Source organism: Phacochoerus africanus, chromosome 7 (assembly GCF_016906955.1).
Source record: "Phacochoerus africanus isolate WHEZ1 chromosome 7, ROS_Pafr_v1, whole genome shotgun sequence".
Lineage (NCBI taxonomy): Eukaryota > Metazoa > Chordata > Mammalia > Artiodactyla > Suidae > Phacochoerus > Phacochoerus africanus.
This window is the reverse complement of record NC_062550.1, coordinates 49,215,452-49,229,821: the sequence shown is the minus strand read 5'-3', so window position 1 is coordinate 49,229,821 and position 14,370 is coordinate 49,215,452. Positions and strand designations below refer to the sequence as shown.

General features: G+C 32.4%; 1 protein-coding gene across 5 annotated transcripts in view; it reads left to right on the top strand.

Annotated features, from left to right (window-relative positions):
* CCDC91 (coiled-coil domain containing 91) overlaps positions 1–14,370 on the top strand; it is a 379,139-nt gene that overhangs the window by 107,155 nt on the left and 257,614 nt on the right. The window lies entirely within an intron of this gene.

Here is a 14,370-nt window from a genome sequence, read left to right as displayed (position 1 = left end):
CTTCATGTTGCAATTAATTATCACTTTTTGTTTTTGATAAATTACTTAGTGTATACTCTAAATCTCAGGTTGATATTTCCCTTAAATGAACAGTTGTAAGACTTCATAGACCCATTCTATTAGTTTTCCCCCAAAAAATGTGCAGAGGTTTCAGCATTGACATTTCATATTAACTTTTTTTTGTTTGTTTTTTTTTATTTTAGTCTTTTATGCTTACTAAGAGGTATTTCTTTTATGTTTCATTGCACTCTCTTGTGCAGATATTATTTAGGTGAAGGCATATCCCTTTCTTGAAATTTTTACTTTGAGAACTGCAAGATGTTTGCCATTTTCAATTTATTTTATCCACATGGTTCATTAATTTTAATGGATATAATGGTAATAGAATTTTATTTAAACTACTTAATTCTTCTGGATTTGGGCATATAAAATATATTGAAGTACTTCTAAGAGTTTAAGTGTCTATAGCCACTATTGCTTGTAAATTGCTGAATAAGAGAATTTCATGACATCTACTTTGGGTTGATGGCATATGGCTTTAGATAGCTTTCTCTAAGAATATGTTGGTATGCTAAGCTTTTAAAAAGTAATATAATCATCATACTGATAAAATTAAGCTATTTTGCTGCTGTTAATATTATGATTTTAAAGTATACAAAAGCCACATATATGTATTTTATTTTTTTTATTTTTTCATTTTATTTATGTTTTTGTCTTTTTGCCATTTCTATGGCCGCTTCCGCGGCATATGGAGTTTCCCAGGCTAGGGGTCTAATCGGAGCTATAGCCACCAGCCTGCACCAGAGCCACAGAAACATGCGATCCGAGCTGCGTCTGCAACCTATACCACAGCTCAAGGCAATGCCGGATCCTTAACCTACTGAGCAAGGCCAGGGATCGAACCTGCAACCTCATGGTTCCTAGTCAGATTCATCAACCACTGAGCCACGATGGGAACTCCACACATACATGTATTTTATACACATAGTCATGTAAATGCTGGATTACTTCTATGGTAATACTTAAATACACCATGCTATTGGTAGAGTATAGATGCTTCAGACTTAAATGTAGGGATAATAACAGCCCGGATTCTAAAGTGAACAGTTCCATTTGTGTACAATGTTGCTCTTTTTGTGTAAATGCTGAAAATTATTTGGGGGACATTTATTTCATCTTGGAAGGGTGTGCCAGCTTCTTGCAAATGGGAGTTATGTTGTCGTCTATTGAAACCTGTCAGTATGTTGCTATGGAAATTTTTAAACTGATATTTCTATTTTATGAATTAAATAACAGGACAAGAAAATTATTTTAACTTCAAGAAACATAATAATTAAATCAAAGTATTAGCATACATTTTAAAAAGAAGCAAGAGTGGCATGGGCATATAGAGAGAAAATAGTAAGAACAGTAGAAGCTCTTTCAGAGAATACAAGAAGAAAACTTCAGTTTAAGAAGGAATACTACATATGGAAGAAAGAATAGAAACTAATCTGTAGCTTAAAGAGAATGGAAATTTTGTCAAGCATTATATTGAAGGTTTAAAGAAAGAGGAAAGAAGAAATAATTGTGAATTATGTTTTGCTAATGTTCACATACTATAACTAGATTTCCTTTGCCATTTGATTAACTGGAAAGGCAGAAGTAGACTTTAAACTAGTTTCACTTCAGTGGTAAACTAGTTTACTTCATTTTGTTTTCCATTGGAAGTAGGATATGGTTAAGAGTTTATTTGAGGACTACTGATTTTACTTTATTCATTTAATGGGCATTGTTAAATTATATAAGCTCTCCAGGATTTTAATAACAGAATGGTAGGTTCTGTTGTTGGTTTCATTTAAATATACACTTTATTGAGGATATTAGTTTTATTAAGTTCTTATTAAGTTTTCATCTCTTTCTCTCTCTATGATTTTACTGTTAGGTAGTCTATATTTCGTTTCCTTGCCTTGTATTTTTAATTGAAAATAAGAACTAGAATACTCATACACACAAACTCCTGACCCTACATGACCCTACTGACCCTTCAATTACATTTTTCATTACTTTGTAGTGGAGACTGGGCCTTGGAAGCAAATAGAGATTAATTCTGAACCTAACTTGACAATTTTCTAGCTGTGAGGTCATGGACATAATGATTAAACCTGTGTTCTTAGGTTCTTCATTTATGAAATGGGTATTATTAGAAGGATCAAATCAGCTGACCCCCAAAATATCTTATAGCTGCTGGCTTACCCCACAGCCACAGCAACACCAGATCCCAGCCACATCTGCAACCTACACCACAGCTCACAGCGACATGGGATCCTTAACCCACTGAGAGAGGCTGTGGATTGAACCCACATCCTCAGGGATACTAGTTGGGGTTGTTACCTCAGAGCCACGATGGGTACTCCTCTCTTCCCTTTCTTCATTTCATTTGTTTGACAGGCTTTTGAGCTACTGGTTTTGGTCATGTAGAAAAAAATGTTTTTGAGTAAAACTGCATTATCAACATTCAGCATAAATGTCGGGTTTATCTGATTTGCCGAGTCCATTGTCTTTGTACCTTTTTATATTTCATAGCTCTTTGTATCTTGTAGGTTGGTAGACATGTAAATTCTGTTACGTCTAGTAGAATTTCCATTGGCTTCCTTCTCTTTGGAAAAAAGTAGTTTCACTTCCATTTGCAATTCAACATTCCTTTACTCCTCATCAGTTTGTGCTATTTTAACTTTTCCTTAGAACTGATTATATCATTTGCTTAGGCCTTACTGTGTGTATAAGTAGAATAAAATCTTTCACATGTATTCACTTAATATCTCTATGAGAGTCAGATTTTACCCATTGTTTTGGAAAATTATCTTTCTCTATTGTTTATTTTTATTTTTTCATTTTTTAATTGAATATGATTCTTTTACAGTGTTTTGTTAGTTTCAGGTATGAAGCAAAGTGATTTAGTTATATATTTATTTTTTCGCATTCTTTTCTCTTATAGGTTATTATAAAATATTGAATATAGTTCCCTCTGCTAATATAGTAGGTCCTTATTGTTTGTTTATTTTATATATAGTACTGTATATATACTAATTCCAAACCCCTAATTTATCCCTCCTGCCTTGTCCGCTTTGGTAACCATAGTTTGTTTTCTTTGTGGTCTGTTTTGTATAGACGTTCATTTGTGTCATATATATATATATATGTTTAATAGACTCTACATATAAGCCATGTCCTAAGATACTTGTCTTTCTCTGTCTTGCTTACTTCACTTAGTATCATAATCTCTGGGCTCATCCATGTTGCTTCAAGGAATATTATTTCATTCTTTTTTATAAGTAACATTTCATTGTATAAATATGCTGCATCTTCTCTATCCACTCCTCTGTTGGTGGACAATTAGGTTGCTTCTGTGTCTTGGCTATCTGTATCTTTGGAAAAATGTCTGTTTAGCTCCTTTTTGTGTTTTTTTTTTTTTTGTGTGTGTGTGTGTGTGTGTGTGTGACGTTGAGTTGTATGAGTTCTTTATTTTTTACTACTTTAATACTAATGTGATATTCTTAGAATAAGTTTTCCAGTATAAAGGATTTGTGTTGTATCTTTCATTGCATAGTGTCTTAAATATAGTGGTACTTCATAACTGTGTTTTGTATGAGTGAATAGATAAATACAGTAATCCCCAAAAGAACACAAACACTTTTTTTCCCCTTAGGTGTCTCATCATGTTGTAATGATATTTAAAGGAAAAACTTAAATTTCTTTTAAATTTTTTGAGGTATAATTTACAGATAACATTGTATTAGTTTCACACATGTAATATACTAGTATGATATCTGTATATACTACAAAACGATTACCACAATAAAATCAAGTTAACATCTGCTATTATACATAGTTACAATATTTTTTTTTTTCTTATGGCAGGAACTTTTAAGATTCATTCTCTTAACAAGTCTCAAATATACCATACAGTATTATTAACTATAGTCACCATGCTATATATTATATAAGCATGATTATTTTATAGCTAGAAATTTGTACCTTTTGATCCTGTTCACCCATTATGTCCACCCTTACTCTCTGCTTTTAGTAACCACTGATCTGTTCTCTGTACCTGCATGCTCATTTGTTTGTTTCTAGGTTTACTGTGTAAATGAGAGCATATGGTATTTGTCTTTGACTTATTGCACTCAATAATATGCACTCAAAATCCATCCATGTTGTTGCAAATGGCAAGATTTCCTTCTCTTTTTTATGGCTGAATAATATTCTAGTGTGTTTGTGTGTGTGTGTCTGTGTGTGTGTATGTGTTTGTGTGTGTTTTTTCTTTATTCATTCATCCACTGATGGACACTAAGATTGTTTCCATATCTTAGTATTACATATAATGTTGCAGCAAACATAGGGTGCATATATCTTTTTGAGTTAGTATTTTTGTTTTCCTTGGAGTAATACCCAGAAGTACTGGATCATATGATAGTTCCATTCTTAATTTTTTTTTAAGGAATCTCTGTACTGTTTTTCATAGTATCTGCATCAATTTACATTCCTACTAACAGTTCACAAGAGCCTCCTTTTCTCACTAACACTTATTTTTTTTTATATTTTTTGATAATAGCCAGTCTAACAGGTGAGACTCATTGTGCTTTTTATTTGCATTTTTATAATGACTAGTGATGCTGAACTCTTTTTCATGTGCCTGTATGTCTTTGGAAAAATATTTATTCATACCATCTACCTATTTTTTAATCAGATTTTTCCCTATTGAGTTATATGAGTTCTTTTTATGTTTTGGATATTAATCCCTTTGAGATATATTATTTGCAGATATTTTCTTCAATTTATTAGGTTTTAGTTTGATGTAGCCCCGCTTATTTGTCTTTGTTGCCTTTATTTTTGGTATCTAACAGAAAGTCTTATGGGAGTTCATATTTTGGCTCAGCAGGTTAAGAATCCAACATAGTGTTGGTGAGGATGTGGGTTTGATCCCTGGCCTTGCTCCGTGGGTTAAGGATCTGGCCTTGCCGCAAGTGGTGTAGGTTGAAGATGCAGCCCAGATCCGGTGTTGCCGTGGCTTTGACATAGGCCTTAGCTGCAGCTCCAATTTGACCCTTAGCCTGGGAAATTTCATATGCCATGGCAGGTGTGGCTGTAAAATTAAAAAGAAAGAATCTTTTGGATCCAGTTTCCATAGACTGAGGAACCAAAAACTGCCTCAGCACAGTACTCTAACATATTGCTTTAAGTTGTGATGTTATTTTTTTCTTCCTCCTGCGAAATTGCTTAGAATTTGCCCATGTTTGCCTATGAGCAAGAGTTGAAAGAAATATAATCTCAGATTTTAGATAGTAACTTGCCTTAAAGAATACTTTATGATTTTGAAATGTTTCTTCCATAGTTTTCAAACTTACTAGACTCATTAGACAATGCTCTCTGTATTTTATTAGTCTTTTCTATTGTTGCTTTTATTCATTTTTTGGAGTGCTGTGATATTTTCTTCCTGCTGTGATAATAAAGAATTAGTGGTGATTTAAATAGTAGTTTTTTATTTCCATGTTCAAAAGTTATGTTTATATGATATGATTTTTTGTCAACCATGGTAGCAGTGGATAATGAGGACATCACCTCTGCCTGTTTCTTTTAGAAATTAGAGCATAAGTTTTTTAGTCACTTGTGTAATTCTAAAAATTGCTGACTCAAGTTTGTGGTGTATAGTGTTGCCTAACCAGCTCTTAGGGATGCAGTATTATTCCTCAGAGAATCAAGTAGAGATGGAGCCTTTATTTGTAGAACACTCTGGAGAATAATTAAAAATAACTAAAATGCTGGAAATTTGGTCAAGTATTTGATGTCTTTTAATAAGTGACCATTTCTATTTATGTTCCTGTCTCAACCTTTTAAAAGCTGTTATATATATTTTCTTTAAATCTCTGACCTAGATATCCTAGATATATCTTGAATCCATTAAATTACATTTATCTATTAAATTATTAATCATGGGTCATTTCCTATAGGGAGCCTTTCTTATAGAGAGGTAAAACTTTTCTTTTTTCTTTTTTTCTTTTTCTTTTTTGAGCCATACCCGCAGCATGTGGAGGTTCCCAGGCTAGGGGTTGAATCAGAGCTGTAGTTGCTGGTCTACACCACAGCCACAGCAATGTGAAATCCAAGCCGAGTCTGCAACCTATACCACAGCTCATGGCAACCCCGTATCCCTAACCCACTGAACAAGTCCAGGAATAGAACCTGCGTCCTCATGGATGCTAGTCAGATTCGTTCCACTGAGCCATGATGGGAACTCCATAGAGAGGTAATACTTTTCTAAACAATGACTGTTTTCTGTCAGTTAAAAAATCCATCCGCTTTTTATTTATTAACAAATCTTCATATTTATATATACTGTTTGGATCTTCTTCAATTGTTGCATATTTTTTGTTTTTCATATAGATAAAAAGAATGGTGAAAAAGGGGGCCTGGACTGGGTAAGAGATTTCTGAATGGAAATTAAAGACCAAATGTATTTTCTAAGTTAAAAGTTGTAAAAATCATTATCATTGTTTTGGTATTATCCCCTAGAATTATTTAACTGTTAACAGTTATAAACAGATTTCTTTGGGTAGAGTTAAAAGTGCGTGGCTATTTACACCTGTTTCTTGTTTAGACTTTACAAGAGTTATTATGCTTAGGTAAACAAAACAGAGTTGACCACAGGCAGAATTACGGGAAAAGAATTGCATACTCTTAGGAAACTTGGTACTTCTTTGCTTGTGCAGTGTTATGACTTAGTATGCTTTTTGTGTGTTTTAGAAGAGATCCGTCAATGAAAAATGATATGCTCAAACACTTTGCTAGTTACTGTTACAAAATTAGAGATGGAGAACTGCCATTCATTGTACTTTTAATTAGCTTTATGCTCTAAAGTAATATATGATGACCTGTGTTAAGTCTTTAAAAACCAAGGATTTCACATTTGAAATGAAACAAATTTTGTCTTCTGTACTCTTGCTTAAGACTTAAAGCAAGCAAACAAACCAAATATCCCCCCAAAACAAAATTTTGTAGATTTCTACTTCTTGAAAAGGGTTGGTTGAGTTTTTTTGGAAATTGATGCTATTGGGTACACTTGATTTTCTGATTTTAAAGATTTTTGGCACAGTCAATTTTTAATAGACCAAATATTGCTGTTGCTGTTTGAAACATTAAAATTTGTAATAACTTTTTGGACATATGAGAAGATAATTACATTTTACATATTGGAATTTATAATTTTCCATTATTAAGCTTAAAAATTCCCATTGCTATGCAAACATGTATAAATATATTATCTTCATTATTGAACTATATTTAGGGTATGTATATATGGACTGCATTTATGAATGTGGATTTTTTTTTACGGTGAGTTACTGTTATTGGATGGTCACTTAAAATTCTCTGAAGGTGTGTGAATTATAGAATAGCAAAAAACTTAAGAGGCTTACATGAAAAAAAGATCTAGTTTCCCTTTAGAGGATCATACATTTATATGTTTTCTTCCTTTCCTTTGTTTTCTTACGTTATTTTTAAAATAGGTTGTGAATTATGATATGTCCAGTGATCATTTATATTATCATTAAAAAAATTTCTGAAAATCTCAATAATATCTCATACATTGAAAGTACATGTAAATTCTAGGCATTTGAGGTTCAACTTTCTTTATGTCTGGAATAAGTTTTGATGCGATTTGTGGGATGCCAGAAAGACTTGCACCTCTAAATCATCTATTTATTGGTCTGTTGCTGATTTTTGACATCTTTTCACAAAAGCATCATTTCTTTGAGTACACTAATTGGTCCCTGTTATCTTGAGTTTGAGTTAGAGTTTTTCTTCTCTTATTTACCCAGAGCAAGTTTTGATTAGTGGGATAGTAGCTCATGGAGGTTGAGTACTACAACCAGGAAAGGCATTGCAACAAGAAACCTTTAAAATTATATTTTTTAAGCATGTGTAATTATTTTTTCTTTTTTATATTTAAAAATTTGCCTCATGAATCTAATTCACCTAAGAACTAGAACATGACCAATTCTAATACTCTTCTCTGCTGTCCCTGTCCTTTCTCCCAGAGGAGACCACTGACCTAAGTCTTTTGTTACAATTTCCTTGCTTTTGTTATAATTTCCTTGCTTTTGTTATAATACAGTAAAAGGGCAATTTTACTGTATGTGTGTGTGTGTATATATACACACACGTATATATATATATATACACACACACATATATAATACACACACGTGTGTGTGTGTGTATACTCTATGTTTAAAGAGTTTTGCTTGTTTATATGCCTTATTAAAAATGGGTTAATTCTGCGCAAACTCTCCTGAAAATTTCTTTCCGTCTAAATTTGTTTTCAAGACTCATCCATGTTGTTGCATATACTTGTAGTTTCTTTTTCCCACTGATGTAAAAGGTCCTAATTTATGATTATCACACAGCCCTTTTAATCGTTTGACTGTGAGCAGGTATTTAGGCTCTTGTCACTTATTTGCTGTTGTGAACCACTCTGCTAGGAGTATTCTTGCACATGTTTTCAGTGATGCCACGTCTGTCCTCAGCAGTTTTGCATAGGGGAGGCTTTGGTTGAGACCAGATCTTATGAGTAATTTCTTGTCTATTATGAAAATAAATTCCTTTTTTGCTCATTCCTCTTGACTTTTTGTTTTGATTGACGGAAAAGCTGCAAGAAATAGACAATTCCTATCTACTTTTCAACCATTTTCTTTAGATGTTAACATTTTATTGTTTGCTCTATCTTTATTCTTCTTTTCCCCCCTCCTCATTCTCTTACTTTTTTCTTCCCTTTTCTCTTCTTCCCCTCATTATTCATTTAGTATTCTTTTTGTTTTTTTCCTGGGGCAATATGGCCAGAATACCAGGTCCCAAAGTAACTTTGGTTAGTTCTTGCCCTGTACCCTTGACCCCCATTTCTTTGTAATGTGATTAGATTATTTATGTGAAACATGGTTCAGTTGATGTTCTTTGTATTCTCTTTCGAGGGTCAGTCCCCATTCCCCTGCTTGTTCATTTTATTTTTATTTTATTGAGTGTGTGAAACATTAACTTGCTTCCAGAACTCAGAACCATATTACCATATTGCACCCGGAGAAGAGGTACCTCCCACTCACTATTCACTTCTTCTGCCTTTCCATTTCACTCCATCTCTCTTACACCTATCAGTCAGTCTCTTTAGTTTTGGCTTCATCCTTCCTATATTTCCTCTATAACAGATGAGTAGATGCATGCATCTTTTCATATGTTTAAGGACCGTTCGTATATTTTCTTTTAGGTGAATTGACTGTTCATATTTTTGCTCATTATTCTATAGGTATTTCTTTTTTCCAGTCTTTTTTTCCTAAGTTTTACATATATTACACATATCTTTTTTTAAGTTTGCGGTTTATTGATTTTAAAATATGACAGACAAAACATTTTTATGTATTCTTTAGGAAGATTTGTCAAACTTTTCTTTTAGTGTATCCGGAATTGAGTCATAGTTAGAAAGCCCTTTCTTATATGCAAGATAAAGTGCTTACGTAGTACTCATATTTTCTATTAGTACCTATATGGTCTTATTTTTTTATATTTAGATCCCAAATTTATTTATAGCTTAATTTTTCATTTGCTTATAATGTGAGATATGAATCTAATTTCATATTTTTTGAAATGGCTAATCGCTTGTTCTAGGATATGTTTATTAACAAGCCCATCTTTGCCTCAGAGATTTGAAAGGCTACTTTTGTTATGTACTTAAGTTTCATGTATACATGGATCTGTTTGTGGACTTTCTGGTATATCCTTCTGGCCTATTGCTGCACCCAATAAATACAGCATTTTAATTATAAAGGGTTTATTGTATGTTTTCATATAATTTAACATAGTATATCCTAACAAGGTTAGTAGTATTTTTTAATATAGTTTAATTTAGTATATTTTAGTAAGGGGGGACATATCCTCTTTATACCTTTTCTTTTTTAGTATTTTCCTGCCTGTTGTTGCAATTTTCCTTTTTCCGTGTGATATTTAATATCCATTTGTCTAGCTGTATTATGAAAAAGCTTATTTACTTTTATCGAAATTACATTAGGCTTATAAATTAAAGGAAAACTGGAATCTTTATGATGGTTTGCCCTATCCAGTTACAAGAGATGTCTTTATTTGTGTTCAGGTCTACCATTGAGTCCTTCAGAAGTGTTTTAAAAGGGCCATGTTTCTTATTCAATTTATTCTTAAATTTTTAATCTTCTTTGTCACTATGGAAAACAGTATTTTTTTGCTATCGTGATTTTCTCTAAATAGTTACTGTTTTTACATATGAATGCTGTTACTTTCTGTTCTTTTAAGTTTGTATTTGAGTACTTTACTGAATGTGTTTATTATTTGAGTTAGTAGAAATATGAGATAGTTTTCCTCCTTTTCTTATACTTACGCTACTATTTAATTTCTCTTGTCTAATTTCCTTTCTTTAGTACAATGTTAAATGGTATGGAGATAATAAGCATCCTTATCTGATTCCTGATCTTAGAGGCTATACTTGTAAGTTTTTTCCATTAATTGACATGCTGACTTTAGGACTAATGTCTAAATGTTTTATATTAAGAAAGTATGCATCAATTTCTATTTTTTGAGTATATTTAGAAAATATAGGTCTTATTTTATGAAAAGCATTTTCAGTCTTCGAGATGATTATATCATTTTTCTCTTTACGTCTCTTAATGTGCAGTAGTATATTAATGAATTCCATAAATGATGAACCAGCTTTGCATTCCTATAACAAATTTGACTCATTCATTGCATATCATTTTCTCAATATGGTATTAGATTTTTTTTACTAATATTTTATTTAGAACTTTTACCTAATTATTTTCAAATGATACTTTGAAAAGCTTTCATCATTCTGGTTTTGCCCTGTCTTTATCAGGCTTAGCTACCAGTATTATGTTAATGTTATGCAATGCTGATGAAGTTTTCCTTTATTTCAATGCTCTGGAACAATTTTGTAGTGTTGAGATTATTCATTTTTTGAATTTTTGTCAGAAAGTCTCTTGGAATGCTTTATTTGTAGTTTAGTTGCCTTTTATTTTTTCTCAAGGAAATAGATATATTTTTTAAAGTATTTTTTAGCTTTAATCAGATTAGCTTTTATAAACTATGTTTCTGTAAAGAATTGCCCATTTTATATAGATTTTTCAAATTTATTTACTAAGAAGTCTGTAGAGGAGTTTTATGATATAAAAATGTTCTTGTTTTAATTACTATGTTCCTCTTGTCACTTAATTTGTATGTTTGTTCTTTTCTCCTTTTATTGTTAGTAAGTCAACTACTGTTTTATTTTCTTAGAAATCTAGGATTTTAATTAATTAGATCTACTATTTTTTCTTGATCTACTATGACATCTGCAGTATATTTATTATTTTTATGTGCTTTTTAAGTTTTCCTTGTTCCTATTTTAGTTTATGAGCTGCAAATTTAATTCACTTTTTTTTTTTAATCGAGATGTTCAGGGCTCTAGATTTTTTTCTAAACACTGCTTTGGATGTATTCCATAGATAAGTAATATTATAATTATTATTATTTTTTAGAATTTCAGTAATATCTTGACAGTGGCAAATTAATATTGTATTGTGGTTGGGTGGGTAATGGAATAGGTGAAAAAATTCCTGGAAAAGCTTGTTTTGAATGTTGACAAATGATAATTTCAGTGACAGCTTTCCTTAACTGAGTGTTTACCAGGTACCTCTCAGGTACCTCTGAGGGAGTATATATATATATAAGATATATATATATATATCTTATATAGATATATGAGATATATATATATCTTATCTCATCTTATCTCATTTATATATATATGAGATATATATATATCTCATATATATATAAGATATATATATATATATCTTATCTCATTTAAACTGTTTAGTATTGTTTTGAGGTACATATTATTTGCCCATTTTCAGAACAGGAAACTGATTTATTGGACTTTGTGTAATTTGCCCAAGGCCACATAACAAGTAAGTTGTTATTGTTCAAATTTGAATCCATTTCTGATTCCACAGCTATGGCTTTTACTTAGGCAGTAATATTGTGAGGTCACAGAGGGATTGAACAGTATGGCATAATCAGGGATAGCACAGTGTGACTGAAATCACCTTGGCACTTACTGGTAACTTTTCCGGCTTGGGCAAATAGTTCATTGAGAATCTTTTAATTAAGATGGAAAACATGAAGCGTAGCAGGCTTATGTAAGATGATGGGTAAGTTTGATGTACCTTTTATGTCTTTTTGTTGTTGTTGTTGTTGTTGTTGTTGTTGTTGCTGCTATTTCTTGGGCCGCTCCCTCGGCATATGGAGGTTCCCAGGCTAGGGGTTGAATCAGAGCTGTAGCCACCGGCCTACGCCAGAGCCACAGCAACGCGGGATCCGAGCCGCGTCTGCGACCTACACCACAGCTCACGGCAACGCCGGATCGTTAACCCACTGAGCAAGGGCAGGGACGGAACCCGCAACCTCATGGTTCCTAGTCGGATTCGTTAACCACTGCGCTACGACGGGAACTCCTGATGTACCTTTTAGACGGCTAAATGGGACTCTCAGATGGTGAGGTGAGCATGTGGATCTGGAGGTCTGCACAGTGGTTTGTGCTAGAAATGTGTAGTTAGGTGTCATTAGTGTATAGGTGACAATTTAAATAATGGGTTCTGATAGTGGTCAGAATCATAAGAGCATTGGGAAGATCAGAGGGTGTGGGAAACAATGAAATTAAGCTTGAGTGGAAAAGACCCTGCAAAGAAAACAAGAAAAAAAAATAGTCAAAATGTTAGGAGGAATCTAGGATGTAGGTTCACAGGCGCCAAGGGAAGTGTTTCAAGGAAAAGGGGAAGTCCATACATAGTATTATGTGTTCTGTAGAATTAAAGAAAGAATAGCTGAAAGGAAAATTAGTATCATAAATGATGGGTCTTGTGGAGTGATGAGGGTTGGATGAAGAAGACGAAAATAGAGGAATTTGGTTATGAAGGGAAAGTATAGTGGGGTGGTAGTAACTAGTGGAAAGTGTGAGGTTGAGGGGCCTTCTCTCCTCCCTCACCTCTCTTTTCCTTCCCCTTATTTATCTCTTTTTCCTTTCTGCCTCTCTCCCTTCCTTCCTTTATTCTACCCTCTTTCCCGCCTTCCTTCCCTAGTATGATATACTTGAACCTGTAATGTTACAGAATGAGAATTTAACTCATGACATGACATCTTGTCTCAGATTATGGCTCTAAATATGAATCACATAAATAGATGTAAAAATGTTCAGGTGTTGGATGAGAATGATTTTTTTAAGAGTTTCTTAAAACTCTTAAAACCCGGATCATAGTCACATACATACCCTTTATACATGGAAATAAACATCCTTCTCCAACGGATTTTAAGGATCTTTGAAACAATGAAAATAATTTCAGCACAGTGTTAAAACTATACACATTATAATTAAAACCTCATCAGCAACTCTATGACAGTTTTATAGATGAAGAAACAGAAGTTAAACAAACTTGCCAGTTGTACACTTGTGGCAGTATGATTTCAGAGTCTGTGCTCTTAATCATAAGGCTCTATTCCTTTTTATTATACTATTGTACTTACTTTCATCCTTGAAAATTAGTAATATTTTGTTATAATTGTAATTCAGAATTAGAAGTTGGAATATTTTGACATATTAGGGAAATCTGTTTGCATATAGAATAGGGAAGATTAGTAAAAATTTTCTAAAATATATATATCAAGTACAAATATTTGAAATTTCAGTTTTCTGTATTTTAGTTTAAAATAATGAAATGCTTAGGGGAGAAGTTCAAATACTTTATCCAGTATGGCACTTAGTATTTGAAAAACATGATATTGCTACAATAAAAGTGTACATGAGAAATGATTCATTAGGGTACCAATCAAAAATTCATACATTCTTTATTTTGTTAATACCTAATGACCTTATAAATGTCTTTCTTCAGGAAAAAATATAATTTCCATTGTGAGCTGCCTTCCAGAATTTATGGTAGAACTTGGCTGACATTGCTACTGATGCCAATGTGGAATAGAGGTCTTTGTAATTTAGAAAGTCAAAACGTATAAATGAATTACTATTGGAAATGATTTAGTTATCTTCTTCAACTTTAAAACACATAATACAAGTATATTTAAATTTTTAAAAAGAACATTTGAAAATAAAGTAATATGAATATAATCTGTTCATTTTGCCCTTCTCAGTATTTTCGTCTCTTTTCATGTTTGGTATTTGCTTTCCTTTCATGGCCTTTATATTTGAACCCTAATAACAATTTAATGAAGTTTTGTTGTGAAACTAATTACAGAGTTGTATTTCAA